Below are 6,332 nucleotides of genomic sequence, written 5' to 3' on the forward strand. Positions count from 1 at the left end.
AAAAAAAAAAAAAAAAAAAAAAAAAAAGAAAAAAAAGCACCACCCAGCAGCCCAAAGCGGGGATACAAAGTCCACTTGTGGCCCTGCGCTGCACCCTCGGCCCGGGCGGCAGCTGGGTGCTGGCGCGGGGCGCCTGGCACACAATGGGGGCTGTTGTTGCCGGAGCAGGAGCTGGCAGCGGTTCAGGGCCGGGCAGARCATGTGCCGGCGGCCAAGAGCTGGCGTGGCTGGTGTTAACTCTCCAGGCCCTGCTCCCGCTGCCCCGAGTGCGAAACGAGCAGGGAACAGATCCAAACCCACCGAATTCCCTCGCCCTGGCATGGGGCGGGCTGGGGAAGCGGAGGTGTTCATCCCCACGCTGCTCGTTAAAATGCAGCCCCCAGCCCCTGGTCCTGCAATAATTCAATAATTTGGGGTTTATGGGCCAGCGCTGGACCAGGCAATGGAACAGCTCYTGTGCCCCCTCCCCAGGGCTGTCCAAGACCCCCCATCCTGCAGGAGATGCCTGGCCCTGGCACTGCCCTATTCCCACTGGGGACCTGCCCCCGGGGCACTGTCACAGCACCCACATCCCCCTGAGTGCCACCATGTCCCTCAGGGAGCCTCTGGCAGGTTCACAGCATCCCTCGGTGCCCGCTGAGACWCTGCAGAGCGGGTGCCACGCCAGCACCAGGGGCACCCTGCCGTCACCCTGGGGTGCTGCAGAGGGGGTGACCCCACAAGCCCCGTGTTTAGGCAGAACATCCCATCCCCTGGCAGTTCCACTCCTGTGCCAAATGCTTGGGCCATGTGTCCCCCCCAGCCCGAGGTCCTTGAGCTGCAGGTGGGGGCTGCTGCCCCCCAACAGTGCCTCACCCAGCCCCCCCAACCACAAACCCCATTTTCCCTCCCCGCTCTGCTGAGCTGCCTGGTCCCGCTAATAAAAAAAATAATAAGGACATGGAAAATTCTATAATATCCCTTTCCAGCTTCTTGGATTTGGCTTTCGTTAATTCGAAGCAGACCCCGGGGGGGGAGAGAAAGGGGGAATCAAATCAAACCAGAATCACGGTATGGAAAGCCAGTTTTCACAAAAAAAAGACCCCAAGCCAGCAACCCCAACATTTGAATGCAGCAGGGAAGGRAAAAAAGTTTAATATGTGCTTAAAAACAAACGAGCAGTGGTATCATTTTTAATTAGGAGCCTATTTTCAAAGCCCTTATTACTTACAGTACGCTCAGCATCCGAGTAATTTTCCTCTCTCGTAAAATCGTGGCAGGGAAGGGGGAAAGGGAGGGAAAATGAGGGAAAGCGAGGAGGGAAAGCGAGGAGGGRAAGCAAGAAGGAAAAGAGAGGAGGAAAAGCGAGGAGGGAAAGCGAGGAGAGAAAGCGAGGAGAGAAAGCGAGGAGGGAAAGCGAGGAGGGAAAGCGAGCCCTTTGTGCGGCCGAGAGCTCGGCGAGGCGAACGTCCATGCCAATTTGTCTGCAGTAATTGGTTTAGCTGCAGACGGAGGCTGGCAATTGAGTCTGCGAGTTGCCAAACTTTTCCTGAAAAAGGGACCCTTCACCCAATATCGCTTTTGGGTATTGTCCCCGTTTGTGTCGCTCCGGGCCGCGTTGCTGTGYGCCAGCACAACTGGAAGCTTCTTCTGGAAAACTAATATAATAATTCTCTGCCATTTCCTTCAAACTTTCTTCTTGCAAATTCCAGCCCAGTTTTCTCCTCTGGCAAACAGAACCCTCGGAGAAACCATTTCCTACCACAGCAAAGGCCTCATCTAAGGACCGCTGGAGGGTCCGAGGCCAGCGCTGGGCTCCGAGGCTGTGCTGGGAGTGAGCCCCACACGGGGCCCCGGTGTTGGACTGGTGCAGCTGGGCAATGGTGCTTTCCCATCGCTGCTCCGGGGTGTTTGCCCCTGGCTTTGCCCCGGAGCTCTGTGCTGGGCACACGCTGCAGGAAGGGGGCTGGTGCGGGGTGAGCCAGAGGTGTYGGATCGTGCGGCGGGAGCAGGTACCTTGTTACCTCCCCGTAAAGCTTCTGTTTGCTTTGGCAACTGATTAAAATTCCTTCCCGCTTCCGTTGGGGTTCCAAAACACCACCACTGGCCACTTTTGCTCTCCCCAGACCCAGTTCCTGGGGACTGAACCCCCTCAGGGGACAGGGTGCCAGCTGGGTTCCCAAAACACTCACCACGCTCGCCGCACCCACTGCCCGCCACTTTCACTTTCAGCTCCCCGAAGCTTTCCTGCTCCTCCACCCACCCCTCCAGCAAAGCCATATTTGGGGGGATTTTTGTCCTCCCMCCATCCCTGGGTGCAGCTCCCCTTGGCATGTGAACATTTTGAGAGGCCCCGCTGGCATTGGGGCTGCTGTGCTCAGTGTCGTGGTGCCCTGTGCCGAGGATGTCACCGGGGTCACCCACTGAGGTGCTCCTGTTCCTAAAACCGAGCTGCAGGGCCAGGGGCTGCCATGGCAGCATGACAGGAAAATGGCAGGACCCCTCTGCCAGCTCTGTCTGCAGGGAAGGGACAAAAACCAAACTGGGATGTGCTCGCCCCAAACAAAGAGTCAGGGCTATATCCTTCCCCATTCCTCCCACTCCAGAAATTTCCCCAAATTCCCCAACATGACAAACCAGCCCTGGGAGAGTGGCCAGACTTGATTTATGTCTTTCTGCAGACAAAAAAAAAAAAAAAACAAAAAACCAACAAACGAGTGAGAAAACGTTTCCTGGTTGCATTTGGGGTTTGGTTGTTGTTGGGAGCTTTTTTAAACAAGTGAAATTTCGGTGTTTGCAAGAATTCCTGGTGTCTCCATCCACACATGGCTGTGAAAGTCATGGCCCAAGCYCCCAGCATGGGGAGGGCAGCAGCACCATGGGCCCGTGGTGGTGTTTGRAGCTGTTTGACAACCCCCCCAAAGCCCCTTTTTGATGAAAAACCAAGTTTTARGGTCATTTTGGGGGAGATTTGCTGTGGTGAGGTCACAGTTCCCAGTGCTGAGTGGTGTGAGAGCAAGGAAAGGGCTGCACAAGCTCTTTCAGGGATGGTTTCCAACAAATCCAGCGGGAAAAGTTGATGCTTGAGCCAATGGAAAAAATACAGAGTGGGGGAAAAAATTGGAGATTTATATTATTTTTTTTTACATCTATTCTTGCAGCCAAAAAAAAAAAAAAAAATAAAAAGCCATAGCAAAAATCCTGAAACCCCTTGAAATTCCTGCAGAATAATTCCCTGAAATCTGCTAGCAATTTTTAAACTGAAATTCCCCCCTTTGTCAGCAACAATTTCACTAGTTAAAAACCTGCTTTAGAAAGAAAGAGAAAAGGGGAAAAAAAAAAAAAATCTCTTTTCATTGCACGTTTTGGCTTTGAATCGAGCCAGGCCAGACCTCTGCCTGTTTGGGACCCAGGCCAAGAGCCATATGCAGGAATAAAGTAAATAAATTCTGGTCAAAACCAGAATATTCTCCTTAAAAGTTATTTTAAAAGCAAAGAAAGGCAGCAACAAAACTATCCCAACACGGATTATTTCCCTTTCTCTCCCTCCTTCCAGAGAGGGACGTGGCTCAGCCATGCCGTTGCACCCAGTAGAATGGGACCTCGGAAAAAAAACCCTGTAAAAATGCTCAAAATGAGCCCAAAAAAAGGGCTAATGAAGCTGGGGGATGTTTTCCCATGGCAAAGCGGGGGTGACCAGCCCTGTGCTGCTCCACGGGTATCTGCACCCYCTGGGCTGAGCCCAAAAGTTGGCATCGAGGTGTCTTAGCAGCACAAATCAACCATGAAATGCCCTTTAGAAATAAAATCCAGCTTTGAGGGAGGGGGGGMACAAATTCCTGCTTGTTCCAAGCACTGGTTTTACAGACGGGGGGTCGTGAGCCCACGAACAGGCTGGGATAAAATCCCAAGGAGCGAACAAAGGGTCTGATCCAGCCCTTCCATCCCTGTGCCAGCATCGGGGTAATTCAGCTTCCACCCCCGGGCTCCAATCTTTGCAAAAAACCACTCGGGGGAACAGAGGTGCACCCCAAATCCACCCCACACTATTGGTTTGATTTGAGGCAGCAGGGATGGCCTGCACGGGAAAATTAAATCGGGTTTGGATTCCACCCCCGTCCTCAAAACGCCATTTACAGGCAGACTGGAAACATTAACAAATTARGATTTTTGTATTTTTAGTGTTTTTSTGCCTGGGGGTARCAKGAATTGGGGTTCAGGCYGAGGGGRCTGCGGTGAGCAGGGACAAGTGGGGACAGTTGCTGCAGGGTCTGGTGCAGCTCTCCAGCCCCGAGGGCAGCACAGCCCCCAGCACCCCAAATCCTGCAGCACCCCAGGGCTGAGCAACCCCAAGGATCAGGGGTCAGGATTTGGGGTGCCCTTCACTCTGCCTCTGCCAGTGCCAGGGGGCAGGTGCACTGAAATTATTGCCACCCTCGGCCCGTGCAATTATGGCTCATGCAGGAACAGTCCCTGCTGACAGAGAGAAATGGGATCAATTTGGGGGGACACCCTACAGAATTAATTTGAGGGGACACAAGATGTGCCCCTGGCCCACTGGAAACCCACGGGGATGTCTCAAAACCAAGGCCCGTCTGCCCCAGCTTTGAATTACCCAGGAAATACATCGAACAGCATTACAAAAATAAATAACTACRGCAGTTATTTATTTATTTTAAATAAATATAAACAATTGTTTATAAGAAATAAATAACTCYGTTATTATGGAGAAATAAATAGCCCCTTCCCCATCAACCCGCACCCCAGGGCCTGGCAGAAGGGAAAATAAAATCCCAGCCCTGCTCTTTCTTGCCCATTTTCCTTCYTTGCCCGCCCTGGCACCGCCAGCCCGGCACGGCCGGGTGATCTCCCACAGATCAAACCCAAATATCCACATCCCCCCAAAAATATGCGGGGCCGGGGGAGATGAGGAATCGCTGGAGAAAAATAAAACCCTGGCAGGAGGGCGGGAGCTGCCAGYGGGCACCACGGCGGCCTTGGAAGCGGTTAAAAATTGGCAAATTCTTCCCAGGGTTTATTTTTGCGCCGTATCGCACTCAGAGCCGGGCAGAAAATGCAAACTGTGCTCTGTGAGCGGAGTTACCGCCGAGTTTACATTCCTCGAGGCTTCTGGAGCTGGGACGAGGCGAGGGAACTGCTCATTTCAGCCTTTTTTTTTTTTTCAGCTTTAAAACAGGGAAGTGGCTTTTTTGGGGGGGAGCAGATGGTGATTAAAAAAAAATAAAAACCAAGAAAAAAGTTCTAGAGGTGTTAAATATAAAGAATTTTTCTTTTTTATTTTTTTTGTAGACAGCTGGAATAAAATTAGATCTTATTTCCATAAGGCCGATGGCCGTACTTGTGTCTGACAAATTTCTCAGTAAATATATACATATATATAATATAGGTATATATAAATCATAYCCTATGAATGTACAAATTAACATCCAGTATGTTGGTATGCACGTGGTGGGTTTAGCAGGCAAAGGGGATATGGGGATGGATAAAATAAACCTCCAGTATATCCAAAATCCCTGTTAAATTCGAGCTGAGCCCTTGTAAAAATGATCAGGCTCAGAGTAGCCCCCTTTAAAAAAATATATTAAAAAAGAGAGAGAAAATTATGGAATAAAAACTAGTGGAATGACTGGGTAGCTTGCTTTAATTTTATTTTTAAAATAGATAATAAATTATTTAGCATATTATTTATCACACTGAAATAATTTGAGCTCAAGGCAGACGGAGATTATGCTCCTGTTTGTTCAGGACTATGGAGCGTGCCGAAAAATCCAAGCACACGGTGCACATTTCGGCCCTCAGCAAACTGAAAAAAATATCTAATTTTTGTTGCCTTCCTATAGAAAAATATGGTTATTTGAAAGGATTAAGAGATTAAAGGATTACTCAATAACAAGGGTTAAAAATCCAGGTCCAGACACCAAAGGGGTGGATGGAAATGAGGGAATCACTCTCACCGCCTCCCCCCACGCCCTTTTCCACTCCAGGACCAAACCCCATCACTGGGTCACTGCCAACTTTTGGAGTGGGACTGGGGAGGGGACAAAGGCCCCAAACCCCCCAGCCACAGCTGCAAAGAGGCCTGTGGCTTTAAGAGAAGGGGAATCCGAGGGTGTTCCTGGGGAAGGGGTGAAGGGAACACTGGGGAGAGCACGAGAGCATGGGGGGACAGGGATGGATGGCGAACCATCCCTGGAGGGGATGGAGGGGCAGCGATAGAGGATGTTCGAGAGGGCTGGAGTCAGGGGGGGACACAGACGGGGGGTGTCTGTCCCCACGGACTGGGGGGTGGCAGGGAAGGTGACAATGGCCGGTGTCTGCACCGGGGGGTGGGA

This window comes from Malurus melanocephalus, unplaced genomic scaffold, assembly GCF_030028575.1.
Source record: "Malurus melanocephalus ecotype Western Australia unplaced genomic scaffold, MMel_1.1 scaffold_293, whole genome shotgun sequence".
In the NCBI taxonomy this organism is placed as follows: domain Eukaryota; kingdom Metazoa; phylum Chordata; class Aves; order Passeriformes; family Maluridae; genus Malurus; species Malurus melanocephalus.